The sequence below is a fragment of the Panulirus ornatus genome, chromosome 57 (genome assembly GCF_036320965.1).
Source record: "Panulirus ornatus isolate Po-2019 chromosome 57, ASM3632096v1, whole genome shotgun sequence".
NCBI classification, from domain to species: Eukaryota; Metazoa; Arthropoda; class Malacostraca; order Decapoda; family Palinuridae; genus Panulirus; species Panulirus ornatus.
This window is the reverse complement of record NC_092280.1, coordinates 6,908,429-6,930,541: the sequence shown is the minus strand read 5'-3', so window position 1 is coordinate 6,930,541 and position 22,113 is coordinate 6,908,429. Positions and strand designations below refer to the sequence as shown.

Below are 22,113 nucleotides of genomic sequence, written 5' to 3'. Positions count from 1 at the left end.
TGTTCTCTTAGATCAGGAATAGTAATGGTCTAAGTACTATACCTAGAGGAACCCCTTCACACGTTATCAATCCCCTTCGCGCGCTCTTGGAGATGGTAGCTGTCCCGACCTGTGTTCTCTGTGTCACCATCCCTCAAGTTAAGAGTCTGTTAATCCACTTGTGGAGCCTTCCTCTGACCCCAGCTTGGTTGCATGACTTTATCAGTCTTCTGTCTGTGTGTGTATATGTCCCATGTCTTTACTTGTGTGTGTGTGTGTGTGTGTGTGTGTGTGTGTGTGTGTTTACGTTTGTTTGCGTATAATTGTTTGGGGTAGCAATTCATCTATCAATTTTTTTTTTTTTTGACACAGTTTCTAAACTTACCGTCACTCCTTCATATAAATGAACGAAAACTTGCCCAAACCTTACCAACCGGTCCTTCATTTTCTGTATGCCATTTGACAAATGCATCTACTACGAAGAAAAAGCAGCCAAACTCTCGTCAGAATATTCAACAATTCTTTATCATCGTAAAACTCGTTATAGAAAGCTGTTAAATGGGTAAGACTAAATATTCACCTTCTCCTGTCTTCTTTGCAGGGAATTGTTTGATTCAAATGTTCTCTGTTAGCTTCTTCCACGACGCCTGAAAGTGTCTGTGTGTGTGTGTGTGTGTGTGTGTGTGTGTGTGTGTTGTGGGAGGTGAGGCGAGGTGGTGGTGTCCACAGTTAATCAGATGTTTTAATGGAGGGGGAGGGGTTGATTTTTGAAGCCTTGCGACCTCGTGTGTCTGTCTTATCTATGTGTTGAGGAGGGGGGAAGGGAGGACTCTTGGATTTCGTCTCTGATAACGAGACACCTCACTCAGGTTTTGTGAGACTTTGCACGCATGTGATGTCGTGAATTTTGCGTTGGTGCGTGTCTGTGTAATATTTGCGCGCATACGTTCGTATATGTTTGTTTGTGTGTCTGTCTGTCTGAGAGAGAGAGTGTGTGTGTGTGTGTCTGTCTGTCTGTCTGTGTCTGTCTGCCTGTCTGTCTGTCTGCGAGTGTGTATGTGTGAGTGTGTGTGTGTGTGTGCGACTGCGAGTGTGTGTGTACATGTGTGTGTGTGTGTGTGTGTGTGTGTGTGTGTGTGTGTGCGCGCGCGTGTGTGTGTGTAGGTGTGAGTGTGTGTGTGTATTATGGTTTAGAGAGGAAATCAGCTAAGTTAGCCTGAGATCTATTCTTTGCGTACATTGATGGATCACTATAGCGTATCTCACGGCTCTGAGGCTCCAAAGGAACCAGAAGTGTTCAGCGTGTGTTCTGTCGAACATATCTTGAATAAGTTTGTATGTCTTGTCTTTGTTCTCATTCTATTTTCCTACTATATTTCTTGTGTCAAACTTTTCCTTCTTTCTTTCCTTCTTTCTTTTTTTTTTCTCTTGAAAGTCGTCATTGTTGAGCAATGCCTCAAGTTTGTACACTCTCTCCACTGTAAACATACTCGCTGTATTCCTTCACACCTCCTTTAACGTTTCTCTATGTTACACCAGGTCAGGAGACCAGACCAGCTGGTTTATACCAGCACGAGTTACATAGTCGTCATACACATCTTCCCGAATATCCCACTGTCCAGGTATTTGAGAATATCCTACTCGACCAGGTTATAGCAGCAACCTCGACCAAATTGTTATAATCCACCCGTCTCCCAGTCCTCCCTCTCCACACGATATTCCAGTGATAAGACTGATATGATATCAGTGTTACCTGGAATGATTCCAGTAATTTGCTGGCGCCCCCTAGCATGACACAGTCAATCTTTTTTATGTTAACTGAGGCGGTGCAGGCAACTGAATACCTTAAGCAAGGTCATTAAAGATATATATATATATATATATATATTTTTTTTTTTTTTTTTTTTTTTTTATACTTTGTCGCTGTCTCCCGCGTTTGCGAGGTAGCGCGAGGAAACAGACGAAAGAAATGGCCCAACCCCCATACACACGTACATACACACGTCCATACACGCAAATATACATACCTACACAGCTTTCCATGGTTTACCCCAGACGCTTCACATGCCTTGATTCAATCCACTGACAGCACGTCAACCCCTGTATACCACATCGCTCCAATTCACTCTATTCCTTGCCCTCCTTTCACCCTCCTGCATGTTCAGGCCCCGATCACACAAAATCTTTTTCACTCCATCTTTCCACCTCCAATTTGGTCTCCCTCTTCTCCTCGTTCCCTCCACCTCCGACACATATATCCTCTTGGTCAATCTTTCCTCACTCATTCTCTCCATGTGCCCAAACCATTTCAAAACACCCTCTTCTGCTCTCTCAACCACGCTCTTTTTATTTCCACACATCTCTCTTACCCTTACGTTACTTACTCGATCAAACCACCTCACACCACACATTGTCCTCAAACATCTCATTTCCAGCACATCCATCCTCCTGCGCACAACTCTATCCATAGCCCACGCCTCGCAACCATACAACATTGTTGGAACCACTATTCCTTCAAACATACCCATTTTTGCTTTCCGAGATAATGTTCTCGACTTCCACACATTTTTCAAGGCTCCCAAAATTTTCGCCCCCTCCCCCACCCTATGATCCACTTCCGCTTCCATGGTTCCATCCGCTGACAGATCCACTCCCAGATATCTAAAACACTTCACTTCCTCCAGTTTTTCTCCATTCAAACTCACCTCCCAATTGACTTGACCCTCAACCCTACTGTACCTAATAACCTTGCTCTTATTCACATTTACTCTTAACTTTCTTCTTCCACACACTTTACCAAACTCAGTCACCAGCTTCTGCAGTTTCTCACATGAATCAGCCACCAGCGCTGTATCATCAGCGAACAACAACTGACTCACTTCCCAAGCTCTCTCATCCCCAACAGACTTCATACTTGCCCCTCTTTCCAGGACTCTTGCATTTACCTCCCTAACAACCCCATCCATAAACAAATTAAACAACCATATATATATATATATATATATATATGATAATGTGATGATCACACTAGTCCGTGATGATAGTATGAAGGTGAAATCGCACTTCAGTAGGAGTTCATACAATTGTATTTAACATGTAATTTCTCTATACATGTGGCACGACATGTTTCGTGGAGACAATACACCTCATCATCAGGTGGTTGGTCTATAAAGATTGGTGTTGGACGGCGGGACTCAAGTGTGATATTTGGATTTAAATAACTTTGTTAAGTACTGGCACCTGATGATGAGGTGGATTGTCTCCATGAAACATGTCGTGCCACATGTATAGAAAAATTACATGTTAAATATAATTGTATGAACTCCTACTGAAGTGCAATTTCACCTTCATATATATTATATATATATATATATATATATATATATATATATATATATATATATATATATATATATATATATTCTAGCCTAAGCCAGGTGTCCAATCTATAGACCAACCCCTAAAGGAGGATGAACAGCTGGATTGACTGTGGACCAACTGCCACAACCAGGATTCGACCCCATGCGCTCGACCCTGGATAGCTCGTGAATGCGTCACAGTCCGAAACGCTAACCGGTATACCATTCAGGTCTGTTTGTTCCATTTTCTATTCATTTTACATTTTCCAGCTTCCTTAGTCATTTGTCAAATCAATGCTGTACTTTGCCTTCGTCCCCTTGCAGTGTACTGCAATCCCTGTTACTCACGTATTCCTCCTCTTGTGCTGAGCGTCATCAGCAAACCTACGTATCTGAGGATGAATCATATACCCTCTGGCAAGTCACTCACAGTCATAAATAGCACTCATCTCATCAGTGTACTTAACAGGGAAAGCTCTCCTAAATATTTGTCTTCCCATCCCACTGTGTGTGTGTGTGTGTGTGTCTGTGTGTATGTGTGTGTGTGTGTGTGTGTGTGTGTGTGTTCTCGGCTGTGATATACGTTTATATACTGACATAAACAATTAATCTTTAGCTTTTGCAGATTTATAGGTCCTGTGATATCAACAGGTATTAGTTCCTAAGTTTAGCATAAGAGGGTACTTCTCTGTGCCACTGTTCAGCATAAGAGGGTACTTCTCTGTGCCACTGTTCAGCATAAGAGGGTACTTCTCTGTGCCACTGTTCAGCATAAGAGGGTACTTCTCTGTGCCACTGTTCAGCATAAGAGGGTACTTCTCTGTGCCACTGTTCAGCATAAGAGGGTACTTCTCTGTGCCACTGTTCAGCATAAGAGGATGCTTTTCCACGATACTGCTCAGCATAAGAGGATGTTCAGCATAAGCAGGCACTTGTCTCTCATACTATTTAGCACACGTGGGTGTGGGTTCTTAATTCTTAGTGGTACAGCACTCGCACTCGCAGGCTCTCTCTCTCTCTCTCTCTCTCTCTCTCTCTCTCTCTCTCTCTCTCTCTCTCTCTCTCTCTCTCTCTCAGTAATCCCCCACCAACCTAAGTCCTGGCGTGAGTCTCTCCTCCCCGCCCTTGAATGTCCTACGACCTTCAACGACGCCCCTCGGGGCCGAACGTGCCAGCTGAGCACAGGCCACACGGAGCACTGCAGGAGACGCTTCGGAACCAGTGGCTGTGTGTGTGTGTGTGTGTGTGTGTGTGTGTGTGTGTGGGAGGTTAAGGTGGGGTGGGTTTCTTGGAGTTGCTGGTTTGTCGAGGGGGGCGGGAGGGGGTGTTGTTGGGGAGGTGGTTTGGTGAGGAGGAGGTGGAGGGGGAGAAAGAGGAGGAGGGTTTTGCCCCTCTCTGTTCCCCACCACTACCACACACACACACCACACACACACACACCAGCCGGAACAAGGATAACTTTCTAGTGGTTCCTGGTGATGGTGTAGCGTCTCTGGTTTCTCCTAGGTCATCCAGTCTCTCTCTCTCTCTCTCTCTCTCTCTCTCTCTCTCTCTCTCTCTCTCTCTCTCTCTCTTTTTATTCTCGATTATCTCGTTGTTCCTCACTTCTCATAGTAACCTCACTCGTTTAAAATAATCTGTCGCCTCGTTTTCTAAGTTGCTTGATTACATTATCAACATCACTGTTCCTCTCTGTTTTCTTCCTTCTGTTGTCCTTCTGTAACTATTTCCCACTTCTGTTGTCTCGCTGTTGCTTAATCAGACGTTCTTGCTTCCTCTCTGTCGTCTCTTTAATCTCTGTTATCTCTCTGATGAGCTCATATCTCTTATTTTCTTTCGTTTATCATTTCTGTTGTTCCTTAGTCTTACACGCTTCTGTTGTCTCACTGTTTACCGTTTTTTTTATCGCACTGTGGTATTCTGTTTTACTACATAGGTTACTGTTGTCACCTTCCTTTATTACTTCTCTTACTTAGTTATCAAGTCTGTTTAGACTTGACTGTTTTGTTTTTGTTAATCACGTTTATTGGCTTTGTAGATTCTTTCATTCCATTCTGTCGAAAATTATCATCTTTCTTTTTATTTCTGTAGATTCATTTAAGTCTATGCTAATGATCGCGAATGCGTGTGGGGGATCTATGTATGTGTTTACCTGTTGGTAATCACCAGTTAATAGAGTATGGGGAAGGAGGAGTTGGGTTCTACACTCGTCCAGGCCACAACTGGCCATTATGTAAATGAATAGATCAAATAGATGAATAGATAACAGTCTATTGGTTGTAGGCAGCCCTTTGGCTGAAAATACACAAATGACGTGTTAACAGAACTGAGAGGTCATGATAGCTAGTCGTTACCTTATCATACAAGAGATTAAGATTAGGGCGAGCTGGATAATTCCACACTTTGGATAAGCGTAAGAGTGAGGTCCATTTGAGATACCGTGGCCTAACCTCCCCTCTCTATCATGGACCAATGTGGGACAGAGGAATATACCATCTCTTTGCTCATCAGACAGATACATAACATGTCCCCTTCAGTTGACCACTTCTCCACCAATAACAAGGGACTGGGAACACCTTGGCATTAGCCATGCATAAAAGGAAACTAAGACACCTTTCCACCCAATCGAGAGAGTGAACACCTCTCCACCATTTACGAAGCAAATTACTTACCCACCATTTACATGATTAAGTGAACACCTCTCCACCATTTATAAAGCAAATTACTTACCCACCATTTACATGATAAAGTGAACCCCTCTCCACCAATAACGAAGCCAAGTAAATCACTTACAAACCATTATGAATGATAAAGTGAACACCTCTCCACCAAAAATGCAGGGGCCAAATGACACATCTCCACCATTTATAGATATCTTGTAAGCACCTTTCACCAATTACATCTCGAAATTGATATTTTTTTGCGCCAATTACATCGTAAACTTCAAACCTCTCCCGTAATGACGGATCACAGGGAACATCCATCCATCAATCAAGGAGTTAAACGAGTCTATTTCGACCTATTAACAGTCAACTTTCACATTCCTCAATCAGTATAGAACTTCCGGGGATGATGCTCGTTATCATCCAGGAGCTGGGATGAACGAGTGTGGGGCAATGTCATTATGGTATGCAATGGGTTACGTTATTACTTTACACATTGTGTCGAATATGTAACCTGTTGTATGTATGATTGTGGATATACTGTGTGTGTGTGTGTGTGTGTGTGAGTGTGTGTGTGTGTGTGTGTGTATGTGTGTGAGAGTGTGTGTGAGAGTGTGTGTGTGTGTGTGTGTGTGTGTATGTGTGTGTGCTTGTATGTGTGTGTGTGTGAGAGTGTGTGTGTGTGTGTGTGTGTGTGTGTGTGTGTGTGTGTGTGTGTGTAATTGTGTGTGTATGTGTGTGCGTGGGTGTATATGTGTGAGTGTGTGTGTAAGTGTGTGTGTGTGAGAGTTTGTGTGTGTGTGTGTGTGTGTGTGTGTGTGTGTGTGTGTGTGTGTGTGTGTGTGTACGTGTGTGTGTGGGGGGGGGGATGAATGCCAGCAGCCCACATGTATGCAAGGAAGAATGAAAAAGACTCACTTGGGCCAAAGAGGAGAACTTGACAGCCACTGTAGTGCTGGCCCATTATGCCTGGGTCGTTAACCCCCCCCGATTCTCAGGCAGGTAGTACCTCCCTCGTCCTTTGGTTGTCTGCTACCTACACCCTCGTGCGTGTGTGTGGTGTAACACATTATGATATATACACTAATGCTCTTTGGATGTACTTGCTGATAACATTATGGTATGTATGACTTTGATCAGTAGTGTGTGTGATTCTCCACATTTATGAATGGGATACACACAGTATATGGTATGTATGTTGTGTCTACATATAACGCTGTCTTATAAACAACACAGTCTCACAGGAAGACAGACATACACACAGTTCTAATCATTTAAACGCTATAAAGGTGATATTTCTGTCTGACCTCAATTTTGTAAACGCTATACCAACCGTACGGAAACTCATTCCACCCTATTCTTTTTTTCAACTTAGGAAACTACTTTGTAGAGTCAGCCACTTTCAAAAAAAATTTACAGAGACGTGAGTTTGTATTCTTGTTTGACTGTTGTTGGAAGAATGTGTTGTGCAGATCTCATGAGATCATTATGTGGGGAGTCAGTTTCCACCATCCTTATTTGAGGCCTTTGTAACACGTCTCTCTGGGTTAATCCTCTGTCTCATTCCACCTTCTCCCATTATCTCTCGTCTCCCTAGCCTTCTTCACCTCCCGGCTCCTGTCTCTCCCTTCTTTTGCCCTGTCCCCCCCCTCTCACTTATATCCTTTCCCCAGTTATATTCATCATCTCCTCCTCTCCTTCTGTCTCCTTCTCCCATGCCTTCATCCTCAACTTCTCTTTTTACAATCCTATTTGTTTACTCACCCACTACCCTTCCTCACTACCACACACACACACACAGACGGGCCACCAGTCCCAGACACTGGGTGAAAGTCTCCAGTTACTTACTGTCCTCTGCAGTCTCCTAGGAACTGCCAGACGGGGGTCTTCCTCCTCCCCGTAGCTCGCAAACCCACCACTCTGGTCTTCGCTCGCCACCTGTAAGACAGACCCTCCTTGTTTCTGCAATCATCTAGGAATGGTAGTCTAATGGGAGGGTATAGTTTAAATGACGCAGACGTCTTATTTTAAGGATTTTAGGTACTCACGCTGTCTAGAAATACATTAGGGATTGGGATATATATATGCATATAGGAATATATGGTATATAGGATTTTCTAAACCATTGCTATAGATGTGTGTTTGATAGGACACATTATCAGACGTTTCATTCGTCATTTATATTTTTGGAGTTGAACGACTTTATGAATTCATGATATAGTGATGATTCTATAGTATTCAATGCATTTTGATGCGTTTTTTTTTTCTTAATTCTATTTTTTGTGGTACATCTTTGAAATATGAAATCACATATTGCAGACGTTCTTCGACTTTGATATATTTTTTGCATGATAATCGTCAGCTGATCTTTATCAACCAACTCGTCTTTCTATTCATTCTGTCATATTTGCATTTTTTCTTTGTCATTATTCTCAACCATCATTGACTTCATGATGCGAAAAAAAGGAAAAAAAAAAGACGACTGACTCAGCGTAAACTATTGACCTAACCACCTCAAGCCAATCCATCCTCTCTCTCTCTCTCTCTCTCTCTCTCTCTCTCTCTCTCTCTCTCTCTCTCTCTCTCTCTCTCTCTCTCTCTCTCTCTCCTACCGTTTCCAGAAGTCTTAAAGAGACGCAAACACTCCTCACACACACACACACGCCTCCCCACACCACCTCCTCCCGGCACCACCAACACTACTCTCCATCATTCTCCTCACAACAACGTATCCAGCAAAGCGTTCCTTCACCAACCAGACATTGCCAGTCACACCCCACACCAGAAACCGTCTTTAAAACGCTAGCTTATCTTATCTTCCCCTGCTTATCTTATCTTCTGACTCCCCTGCTTATCTTATCCTCTGACTCCCCTGCTTATCTTATCCTCTGACTCCCCTGCTTATCTTATCTTCTGATTCCCCTGCTTATCTTATCCTCTGACTCCCCTGCTTATCTTCTTATCTTCGCGTCTGATTTCCCCCTCTCCAGGTTATCGTGTTCATCACAGGTGTACATGTCAGGTCTTATTCCCGCCCGTGCACGTCGGGTATCACGATCGCCAGCACCTGTGGTTATCCCTGCCAAAACATGCCCAGGTGGGGAGGCCCTGGGCGGCAGTAGTGGCAGCCAACCACATCGCTACTTGCCACAGAGAGAGAGAGAGAGAGAGAGAGCACACAGACCCAACGTCCATGCGAGCGAAGTGGTCTGGCCTCCTCACTACTGGAGAGAGAGAGAGAGAGAGAGAGAAAGACGCAATTCCCTTAAAAGCAGCGGAACGAAAAGGATTAGCAAAAGCAAAGTCAGTCTCTCTCTCTCTCTCTCTCTCTCTCTCTCTCTCTCTCCAGCCGCGAGAGGCACCAACATCTCTTTGGCTTAACAGACACTTATCTCTCAATCATTTCCACAGCCTTATGGAGATCTCCCACCCACCGCGACAGTGATTAATCTCTCTCTCTCTCTCTCTCTCTCTCTCTCTCTCTCTCTCTCTCTCTCTCTCTCTCTCTCGAATGCACACATCTTGTATTTGAATTATACTATCTCTTCCATCGTCCTTCGCCACACAACCTCCCCCTTCTTCCTCCTCCTCCATGTATCTTGTGTGATTCGGCCTTACGAGTCAACGAAAAAAAAAAATAAGCGTATCCCCTCCTCACACACACACACACACACACACACTTTCATTCTCGAGTGCGTTGCCGCCGTGGAGCGAGGAGGGAGTGGGTGGGTGGGTGTGTTCCCTTGCTCCATCCTCAGTGTTCTGCGGTTTCAGATTTCGAAGATTTCATTATCTATTTTGCCTTGTCCGTGACCACTTGGGAGAGTGGCAGATGCGTCCTTACCGAGACACCAGTCAGGTGAATGACCGACTCATGACTGGTTTTAATCGTCCCACTTTTTGGGGCGCACACGTTGAGGAAGGTCTAGTGTGTGTGTGTGTGTGTGTGTGTGTGTGTGTGTGTGTTTATCGCCTCAAGAACTTGTCTCAGAAATCAGTGGCCGAGAGATTATTCAGCTGGCGTAAACTAGTTTTTTTTTTCTCTTTATAGTTTACAGTTTTAATCTTTATTATATTGATCTAGAGTTGTATCAGTCTCTGATGATGTGCACTTTATATTCCCAAGAATGTCTCTTTCATCTTTTTCTTTTACGAGTTTGCTTTCGTTGTTTGAATATCTCTTCCAGTTCGAGTTTTTTTCTTTAATGTGGTGTCAAAAGATTTATGGTTGTTTCATTTGTTTAAACAAGAATAAGAGAGAGAAAAGATTTCAGATCTTTTGGACAGATTTGTTTGCAAGATAAACTGCACAAATGCTTTGACCAGCAAAGATTCTGTTAAATCTTTTTTTTTTCTTCCGCTTTGTGTATTCATAAATCCCTTCCAGTAGTTGACCTTCAGTTAACAGATACTTTCTCCTCCGAGTAGGTTACAATAGATATAGATATCTTTTTTCTTTTGTCCAGTTCTCTTCGTAAGACCTACAGCAAAACCCTAAGATACGTTGGTAACGTCTGAATCTAAGAATCCCGAAGGATACACCATAGCAATTCACATCTGCCTCCTAAGCCACATGTTCGACCTCCTCACACCTTGTCTATCACCGTCGTAAATTGACGTCAGACCGCGGGTCCCATTAATACACATCCGTCTATCAGCGTCATGTTTGGCAGCACACTTGAGGTAAAGTCATTCCACCTGTATCAGCGCCCTCTGTCATGACCCACTGTTGGGGTAGGGAGGGTCAAGTGACTCGTATTCGTCCGTCAAAATCATTATATTGACCTCACGTCGTCGGTCAAGTGATAGACAGCAACTAAGGATTAAGGCAGACGACAGATACAAACTGCCTTTTGTTTACTTAAGCCCTGCGTTCGTATGCAGCAGATGTTCGCATGCGCCTTCATCCGGATGGGAGAGGCGACTGGAAGGATTGACGAATCCTTTAAAATTTTCTCGAGATAATCTCTCTCATTTGCCTCGTTGGGAGCCAGCCAGGTCATAGGCAAGAGCTTAGCCTGCCATGACAATAGACGAAGAAAGGCTTCAAAATTCGATTTATTGTATATCCTCCTCGTTCGACTCCCTCGTACACTGAGTGTTAGAGAGTAAGATAACACGACGAAGGGTTACGATCGCAGTGCAGTCGTGCGGTGTCAGAGAGAGAGAGAGAGAGAGAGAGAAAGAGAGATGGAGGGAGAAAGAGAGATGGAGGGAGAGAGAGAGAGAGAGAGAGAGAGAGAAGGGCTGTGCCACCCTTGAAGCGATTCGCTCAAGTGTTAGATTCACTTCAAGGCACATTTCTATTTACGACGCGCCACCCCTCCTCTCACGGGACATCTCAAGCCGATCATCCACCCCCTCAACCACCAACCCACCCTCAACATCTCGTCTAGTTTGTCGGGCAATACAGACTTGCGTTACTGTCGCAGGGATGTGACGTATCTCGTTCTCCTCAAGGAAACGGGAGGATGAAAACCAGTTCGAAAGTCTCTCTTAACATACGATTTAAGGCGTAGAAAGCTTGGCCCTCAAGCCTCGATCATCTCTGTAAGGACGTAGAAGATAATGTTACATCTTTACTTATAACATCCGAGAAATCCATATGAGAAAATGTAAATCATATACTTCGCTGTAAAACCGTAAATGTGTAAACATCGTGAAAACCTCGTAAAACATCTAAAAAAAAAAAAAAGCGTTAAAAACATTTCATTTAAAACCTTCAAAACATTTCATTGAAAACGTAAAAAACGTCATTATGAAATCTCGAAAACATTCTTTTTGTAAAAAAGAAAAAAAATAATGAAAAACATCAACTGTAAATTCTTGAAAACATAATTGTAAAAAAAAAAAATATGAAAACATGGCAGGAAAACCGCTAAGACTAGCGTTTTCAAGATGTAAAATTTTGATGTAAAACTTCAGAAAGGCATCTTTACTGGGGTAATATTATTCACTGTCTCTCAAGGCTCGTCCTCATCCAGAGGCCAAATCGATGATAACCTTTCCCATTATCAAGTTCCTTCGAAATGAGAGAAGATTGGCTCCAATGTGGTATACGGGGGACGACACACTGTCAATGGGCTGAACCAGGGAAATCATGGAGCGGTCAGGGTAAGCAATAGGGCTTGGTTGTGAAAAGGGAGGTGTGTTTTCGGTGCATTACACATGAAAACTAGGAAGGGGATCGAGCAAACGGGGTGCTTCTTGGTCTTTTCATGGCGCTACTTCGCTGCATCGGAAACTGAGAACAAGAATGAAAAATCAATAGCATAATTAATATTACCTTATCATCTAGTAATATGATTACAACATGATCGTTATTCCAATAGTAATAATTATAATGATAATAATGATAGTAACTATAGTGACAATTATCAAAATTTTCACTATTATTAGTACTTATGTTTTTGTTATTTTCATCAAATTTATGTGTCCTGTTGCCAGGGGTCGAACCCCATCTTGTTGGTCACGTACTGGGGTGGGACGAATGACTGACCGTTGCTCCACTGAAAAAACCACAGTGTCCGCCCGGCATGTCAACTCGTTGTTAAAGAGGCCTTGTTAACTGGTCTGTCTTTCTGTTTCACTACGCAATTAATCAGTTGGTCTGTTTATCAGGTTCTCTGCTTTTACGTCTTTGTATCAGGTAATATATATATATATATATATATATATATATATATATATATATATATATATATATATATATATATACATGTGTGTGTGTGTGTGTGTGTGTGTGTGTGTGTGTGTGTGGCACGTCATGTTGTATGCAGACCATCCACCTCATCAGGTGCCAGTACTTAAAATTATTTAAATCCCAACATCACACTTGAGTCCCGCCGTCCAACACCAATCTGTACAGACCAACCACTGTCCGCTTTGTCTGGCAGTAACCGTTGTAAGGGAGAGTGATTAAGGGTGGTCACGTGGTGGGAGTTCACCTGGGTAGCTGGGTGTGTCTTGAACAATTGTGTTTTCGTGTTTTGTCAGTTCTCTCATGATGATTTGGTTAATGCTGGGATGGGCTTGAAATTGCCTGGGGACAAATTAAAGTTCCTAGTATTAGCAATTGAGACATTCAATGACGTTACGTGTGGCATAATCAGCAGAGGGGTATAGAATAACGGGATTTTCAAGATCTATGGGGTGATCATTTTCATGACAATGTTTAGTGATCGCATTTTTGTGGTCATCCCTGCGTACTGCATGACGGTGCCAATAACACCTCTCCGTTACAGTTTTACCTGTCTGGCCTATATAAATATATCTACATGCCTTGCATTTGACGGCGTAAACACTCCCAATTGTTGCATAATTTGGCTTACTATTTATCAAGGTCTTACTGATGGTGTTATTGTACTGGAAAGCAACATTACAAGCACTGTTTTTTAGAACATGTCTTAGATTAGCTAAGTTGGGAGAATAGGGCAACACTAAACATTTATTTGTCCCATTTTTGTTACAAGAAGCATAAAATGTCTTCTTAACTTTCTAGGAAGCTTTGTTCACAAACCAATTGGGATATCATTATTGGCACCGTCATGCAGTACGCAGGGATGACCACAAAAATGCGATCGCTAAACATTGTCATGAAAATGATCACCCCATAGATCTTGAAAATCCCGTTATTCTATACCCCTCTGCTGATAATGCCACACACAACGTCATTAAATGTCTCAATTGCTAATACTAAGGATTTTAATTTGTCCCCAGGCAATTTTAAAGCCCATCCTAGTATTAACCAAAACAAGCAAAGGTAAGAAAAGTTGTTCAAGACACATCCAGCTACCCAGGTCAACCCCAGCCACATGAACCCCTTAATCACTCTCCCTTACAACGGTTACTGCCAGACAAAGCAGACAGTGGTTGGTCTGTACAGATTGGTGTTGGACGGCGGGACTCAAGTGTGATGTTGGGATTTAAATAACTTTGTTAAGTACTGGCACCTGATGAGGTGGATTGTCTCCACGAAACATGTCGTGCCACATGTATAGAAAAATTACATGTTAGATAACATTGTATGAACTACTGAAATTCGATTTCACCTTTATGCTATCACGTTTTTTTTTTTAATTTTCTAAAAGAAGGAACAGAGAAGGGGGCCAGGTGAGGATATTCCCTCAAAGGCCCAGTCCTCTGTTCCTAACGTTACCTCGCTAACGCGGGAAATGGCGAATAGTTTGAAAGAAAATATATATATATATATATATATATATTTTTTTTTTTTTTTTTTTTTTTTATACTTTGTCGCTGTCTCCCGCGTTTGCGAGGTAGCGCAAGGAAACAGACGAAAGAAATGGCCCAACCCCCCCCATACACATGTACATACATACGTCCACACACGCAATATACATACCTACACAGCTTTCCATGGTTTACCCCAGACGCTTCACATGCCTTGATTCAATCCACTGACAGCACGTCAACCCCTGTATACCACATCGCTCCAATTCACTCTATTCCTTGCCCTCCTTTCACCCTCCTGCATGTTCAGGCCCCGATCACACAAAATCCTTTTCACTCCATCTTTCCACCTCCAATTTGGTCTCCCTCTTCTCCTCGTTCCCTCCACCTCCGACACATATATCCTCTTGGTCAATCTTTCCTCACTCATTCTCTCCATGTGCCCAAACCACTTCAAAACACCCTCTTCTGCTCTCTCAACCACGCTCTTTTTATTTCCACACATCCCTCTTACCCTTACGTTACTTACTCGATCAAACCACCTCACACCACACATTGTCCTCAAACATCTCATTTCCAGCACATCCATCCTCCTGCGCACAACTCTATCCATAGCCCACGCCTCGCAACCATACAACATTGTTGGAACCACTATTCCTTCAAACATACCCATTTTTGCTTTCCGGGATAATGTTCTCGACTTCCACACATTTTTCAAGGCTCCCCAAATTTTCGCCCCCTCCCCCACCCTATGATCCACTTCCGCTTCCATGGTTCCATCCGCTGACAGATCCACTCCCAGATATCTAAAACACTTCACTTCCTCCAGCCTCTCACCATTCAAACTCACCTCCCAATTGACTTGACCCTCAACCCTACTGTACCTAATAACCTTGCTCTTATTGACATTTACTCTTAACTTTCTTCTTCCACACACTTTACCAAACTCCGTCACCAGCTTCTGCAGTTTCTCACATGAATCCGCCACCAGCGCTGTATCATCAGCGAACAACAACTGACTCACTTCCCAAGCTCTCTCATCCCCAACAGACTTCATACTTGCCCCTCTTTCCAAAACTCTTGCATTTACCTCCCTAACAACCCCATCCATAAACAAATTAAACAACCATGGAGACATCACACACCCCTGCCGCAAACTGTATTGTTGACTGGTTGGTAAGGTTATTTAATGTATGTATGACTCATGGTGAGGTGCCTGAGGATTGGCGGAATGCTTGCATAGTGCCATTGTACAAAGGCAAAGGGGATAAGAGTGAGTGCTCAAATTACAGAGGTATAAGTTTGTTGAGTATTCCTGGTAAATTATATGGGAGGGTATTGATTGAGAGGGTGAAGGCATGTACAGAGCATCAGATTGGGGAAGAGCAGTGTGGTTTCAGAAGTGGTAGAGGATGTGTGGATCAGGTGTTTGCTTTGAAGAATGTATGTGAGAAATACTTAGAAAAGCAAATGGATTTGTATGTAGCATTTATGGATCTGGAGAAGGCATATGATAGAGTTGATAGAGATGCTCTGTGGAAGGTATTAAGAATATATGGTGTGGGAGGCAAGTTGTTAGAAGCAGTGAAAAGTTTTTATCGAGGATGTAAGGCATGTGTACGTGTAGGAAGAGAGGAAAGTGATTGGTTCTCAGTGAATATATATATATATATATATATATATATATATATATAAGGTTGCACCTAGAGTGAAAAAGAATCTTTATCGAACCTGTGTCACTAGGTAGACAGTCTCATCAAAGAACTTCTTTCTCCAAAGAAGTTCACATTTTCCCTGCTACTTGAAGTAGCGCAGCCCCCGCCTGTAGCAGCCTTTTTAAAGAATGCCTGGGGTAGTTATAAACAAAAGCAAGTCAAACACGACTATAGTAATTTGTGGGTGTAAGTGGGTTTCGGAAATGAGGTTAGGTGTGTGTGTGCGTGTGAGATGTGTGTGTGTGTGTGTGTGTGTGTGTGTGTGTGTGTGTAGGTGTTCTAGGGGTGGAAAAGCGACCACAGTAAGTGTACGAGCAATAAATCCCATGTGGGAAACTAGTCCACTAATCAGTTGCCCCTCAAACAACAGGAACTGTGGGTAACAATCCGTCAGGATATACAAAACAATCTGTAACATATAGATGGAGACATGATGGTAAGGTAGAGGAGCCTTCTACTTTACCATCCTTCCTCCACCTATAGTGACGGATGTGTAAGAGTCCAATACTTCACTATCAAGTCACAAACTCCATACATTAGAAAGGTACAATACTTTCCCTATCCTCCAGCAAATAAGCTTGTCATAGACCCTCATGCCTTGTTATCTGGCCCTATCTTCTTGCACTGTCTTGCACTGTTCCTAAATCCACTTCATAACAAAAATAAATAATGTGTGATATAATGCCATCAGGACGCTCATTCGTAAAAGGGAAAAAAAAAAAAAAGGCTCATAAAAACGAATCCGTTAGTGTAGGAAATAAACAGTGAGATAACAATAGAGTTACAAACGAGCTGTGACAGTGTGTGACAAAGGCAATTACACCACCACCATCAAAACAAAGCAACTATATATAGAATCAACGCAGAGGAGGGGAATATATATATATATATATATATATATATATATATATATATATATATATATATATATATATATATATATATATATACATACTTAACATTGCGTACTGCATCCTACACTCACAGTGACCATGTGCAGACTTTGCCAACATAGTGAACTGTGATAAGAATTCGTTCTCGGCGTTATTGTCTATATGTTTCTTGTATACAGACCCAGTCTCTATGTCTCTCCATGTGCCTCAGGGTGTTATAGACGTCCCGAACAAAATTGTCCAGAATGCACGTTTATGCCATCGTTATACAATGCAAGGACGACCATGCATTCAGAACAGGTTGTTAGGGAAAAACGGAAGGCATCCTATTAATGTGTGATGCAAAAAAAAAAAAGATGATTGACTAACCTAACTTTAAGAATGAATAGACCATCTTGAGCGCAGGGAGGGTTCAACTGTTTGAACGAATACACTTCCTTTGCACACCTTTGAACGCGACGACCCCCGACACTGCCCCAAGCCCCCGTAGATCACCTGCTACTAAGTGTTGGAGAGGCAGAATGCATCACGAATATTTCCTATAATACATGACGGGAGGGTTACGTTTCCTTAACACGTGTGGGTTTTCAGTTTCCTAACCTTTTTGTCAGTCTGTCTGAAGATGTGATAAACGAAAGCTCTTGCTGTCACACATGTATATTAATGGTTTTATCCTTTACCCATTCATACACAAGATTGTGTCTAAACTACACACATATATATGTAAATAGAATCATATGCATATTCATGTGTGTGTGGATGGGTGTGTGTGTGTGTGTGTGTGTGTGATTAATTACCTATTCATACATTACGGGAAGGTGTTTCATATTCATGGGGTCCGATCCCTTCTCTGCTCTCATGCAACAGTTTCGACTTCTGCATTGCTCTCCATTCTCCACTGCATTCAGCATGTATTCTTCTCCTTCCGTTCGTTCTCTCATAGATTTCTCATTACGTGGTCCTTTCCTCACCTCATCGCTTCATACCCCTCAACGTCACGTCGTCAGACAAGGTCAGGTCAGGCGCCTCTCGTTACACTAGTGGCTCAATTACACACACACACATTATATATATATATATATATATATATATATATATATATATATATATATATATATATATATATATATTTTTTTTTTTTTCTTTATCCTCCCCCTGTCTGTGTCAGGTGCTTTCGAGGATTAACGACCCAACCACCCTTACATAGCCCTCATTTAGGTCAGGTCACCTTCTCGGAATAGGATCGCAATTCATGCACAATGACCCCCTGAATGAGTCACCATTTCCATGATAATCTGGTTAATGACAAAGGTTTCGAAGAACAACACAGGAGGATGACCCTGGGTTATTCATGGCTCAGGCATGATTGTGCATGATAACAGGGCGGTCATGCAGACGAATTGTGAGGGGAGGAGAGAGGCGTAACATTATTAGCCTCGCCAGCAAAGGGGGGAAGGGGGTTAACGTGAGACTGTTCAACGTGGGTGGACGTAATCGATCAGGTGTCCTTGATAAACGAAGATCCCGTACACCCACGCGCACCCAGGGGGTGTAGAGGAGAGAGGGAGGGGAGAGAAGGAGGAGGTGGGAGGGTTTACCAGTGTGGATATCCGACCTTATTGCATGACAAGGAGGGGATCGGGGGGATAGATAGTGGTGAGGGAGTGGCGACAAGAATGAGATGTTACTACTAGAACTCTCCACACACACACACACACACAAACACACACACACACACACACACACACACACACACACATCCAATTATACACCTACGTTCATGGACATCAGTATTCCCACACACACACACACACACACACACATATATATATACTTAGACACACACACACACACACACACACACACACACATATATATACTTAGACTCACACACACACACACACACAAACACACGCACTTCAGTTATACACCCACGTTCATGGACATCAGTATTTCCACACACACACACACACACACACACACACACACACACACATATATACTTAGACACACACACACACACACACACACACACACCAAACGAAAGCGACCCTTGAGGACAGAGTTCGCAGAAATCTTAGACACCCACTCACAGATCCCTCCCTTTACCACGATATTATCTGACATGAGAATAATCCCTCACTACTATTCCACCAGAACAGACCCAAAATAAACAAGCCAGACGCGCGAGAGACACCACGAAATCAACCTTCGCTATAAGACTCTCTGGTGCGAATATTATGCAATATTCACCACACAAAAGTAAATCGACGGGAGCTGTATCTATTCACGGCTCATAAAAAAGATATTCGATTCCTTTTGCTACCTAGTAATTTGGCTACGTCAGCGTCTCCCTCAGGTCAATTTATCCTCAAAATTCATTCTCGTTTTTCACATCAATTCGTCTTCTTTTTTCCCCAATCTATATAATTTTACTTCGCTAAGGAAATGTAGATACGTCATTTTCTAACTGATTTCTTAAATCTATGGTCTGTTCTCTCCACATAGTTGTTCCCTTTTTTAATAAATTCCACTGCAATACCATCCAAACCCGCTGCCTTGCCGGCTTTCATCTTCCACAATGCTTTTACTACCTCTTCTCTGTTTACCAGATCATTTTCCTTAACGCTCTTAAGAGAAAAATCTCAGGATATACAATGGTTTGGATCTCGCCTACACCAACATGGACTTTGATTTTAAAAACATGAATTTATCAGTGAATTATGCATGCAGGGCCAACCTGTGTTTGATTTGGAAATTCATAGGTTCGCTAGAAAACTATCGGCTGTATGAATATGCTTATCTAGGGCAATTAGAAATGTAATATATATAGATTTTCTTCACCATAGCATGAAGCTGTGGAGGAGCGGAACATTATGCCAACATATGTGACGCAAAGGACAATGGGAAGCTTGAGACATATGTTGGATGGGTACATGGGTCAACGTAGATGAATGTGATCCACAGCTGCCTCTGCTAAGCTTATGAGCAGTTATGTAGTTAGGTGCTTTTCATGTCACCCAAATAATTACTTGATCACACGATTATATTCGTCCGGGAAAGACCAAAGTAAATGCAAGACAGGTTTTCATGTCTTCACGCACACGAGTTCTGTCCTGACGCAAACACAGTCTTTGTATATAGCAAATACATCAACAAACCACAAGAACAAGGAAAGCCGAGTCGTAAGATCTTTCGACTATCCTTAGACAAAGTTGTCTGTCTGTGGCCTCTCGCTCGCGGTGTAGGTATGTGCAAGTGGCGTCTACGGGGACGTGTGGAGGGTGCGTTAAGAGTTACTGACTATGAGTCGGCATAGGTCATGTCTGAGTGGGTCGATTCATGGGTGTGTGGCATTCTGCCCACAGCCATCCCTGAGCTGTTCATGCTCCCATCAAGAGGTGGTCTGTCAATGGGTTTCTGGCTTAGGATGAACAAAGACAAATTACATATATGCAAGAGTAAGAGACGGGGCAACACGACTGTAAAACTCTCTCTCTCTCTCCCTGACGCAGATATAGATTTTGCGACAGCGAAAAGTGACTTTGACGAGTCTGTGTCCCCGTCAGCGAACCGAAAGACGTACAAAGTCGTCGAGAACCCCCCCTCCCCTTCCCATCAAAGGAGCCCACCTTATCTTACGTGTATGGAGCGCAGACTGGAAGCTACAAGGATACACCCCCACAATATGGGTCCTGAGATTACGTAACTTAACTAACAACGGACACATACGCTCAACCCTGGCTTAGCGCCCCCTGTACCCCTTAACCAGCGCCTGGCTCTGGACGATCTCTCTCTCTCTCTCTCTCTCTCTCTCTCTCTCTCTCTCTCTCTCTCTCTCTCTCTCATAGGTCGACACAAGACGAAGAAAATGGAAGGTCCATCTGGGTCTAGAGTGTAGACTTCTCCAAGACGACCAGAGTTGGCAGGTGGCATTACCGTGTGGGCCTGTGGCCGGCCGCTGCTAACAGCCTCACTGTGGTATGCTTTCTCAACAAGTTTCCGGATTGGCGAGCTGCTCCGACCCGTTAAGCGGAGAGGGGGAGCCCGGGCCGCCGTAACCACTCACTCTCCTCTCGTTACCTCGTTACCTATAACAAAGAGAAAACATAGATCATTCATTTGTATAACTACCATACAGCACTAGGAGGATCTCTGCTTTCACAGTGGTGAAAGAAGGAAGCGACGCGCTACTGGGGGAGGAAGTGAGGGAACAGATTCATTGTGGTGAGAGAGGACGATGATTTCTGGAAGAGGATGCGAGGCGAGGCGGCAGCAGAGGGCGGTCATCTTCAACCCCGAGGCGGAGCCAGCTCTTTGCACCGACCTATACCCCGCCACTTTCTAGGCTAGGCTAGGACTACGGAGGGTCACACACACACCACACACATACACACACATACACTCGCAGCTACACAGACGAGTATCACTCCCTTTCGATGAGAATGAATGTGGGGAAGTATATCATTCATCAGGATTAAGTGGCATGTTTGTTTATAGCAAGTGGGAAAGCCAGGATACTGTTTACCTCCTGAGTGTGTGTGTGTGTGTGTGTGTGTGTGTGTGTGTGTGTGTGTGTCCGCTCTTGCCATATGGCGAGTATACGATTAAATAAAAAGCTTGGCTCGATACTTTCTATTTCTATAAAGAAAGGAGTCTCCCCTTACTAAGGGTTTTCTTTAACGAGAGAAAGCTGTGTGTGTGTATATATATATATATATATATATATATATATATATATATATATATATATATATATATATATATATATATATCCTTGCCTCGTTCTCCTATAGTTTGGTAAAGATTACAGAGATCCGAATCATGAGAGCGAATTAAGGTAAAGTAATATTTACCAGACGACAGTTCAGAGGTCTAGCCAGCTGGCTCGTTGGCTCACTAACTTAAGACCAGCTAATTCAACTTCGACTCGTCTGTGATTATGCAAATGATGATGGATGCTAACTGTCCTTAACGTAAGGCAAGGGCTCCTTAAGACGTGTCTTGTTGCTGGAACATTACCGTCATGAACCGTCCTGGATAATGAAAGAGCAAAATAAAGTCGAAGTGAACCCGATGAAGAAAATGAGAATCTTTTGGACAGAAAACGATTGTCAACAATCTGTGGAAATGTTGTAAGCAGTTTAGCGATAACCTCTCCATTGTAAACGTAATGAGAATCAGAAACAAAGAATCGAATCTTTTTTTTATGGAGTATCATGGCTGAAAAAGATTGAACACAATGATTTAATCCCAGGAAAGAGGAAGCGCCACCGAAGCTTTGGTAGACATGAATGAATCTTGGGAACGAACA

At 43.0% G+C, this 22,113-nt stretch overlaps 1 protein-coding gene and 1 long non-coding RNA gene across 4 annotated transcripts in view; one reads left to right on the top strand and one right to left on the bottom strand.

The window, feature by feature from the left end:
• The window catches only part of LOC139766151 (uncharacterized), a 186,467-nt gene that overhangs the window by 142,671 nt on the left and 21,683 nt on the right, over nucleotides 1-22,113 (top strand). The window lies entirely within an intron of this gene.
• The window catches only part of LOC139766152 (uncharacterized), a 45,039-nt gene continuing 34,738 nt past the window's right edge, over nucleotides 11,813-22,113 (bottom strand). The window contains exon 4 of the long non-coding RNA XR_011716807.1: nucleotides 11,813-12,245. This is a non-coding gene — a long non-coding RNA (uncharacterized lncRNA). The remainder of the gene's footprint in view (nucleotides 12,246-22,113) is intronic.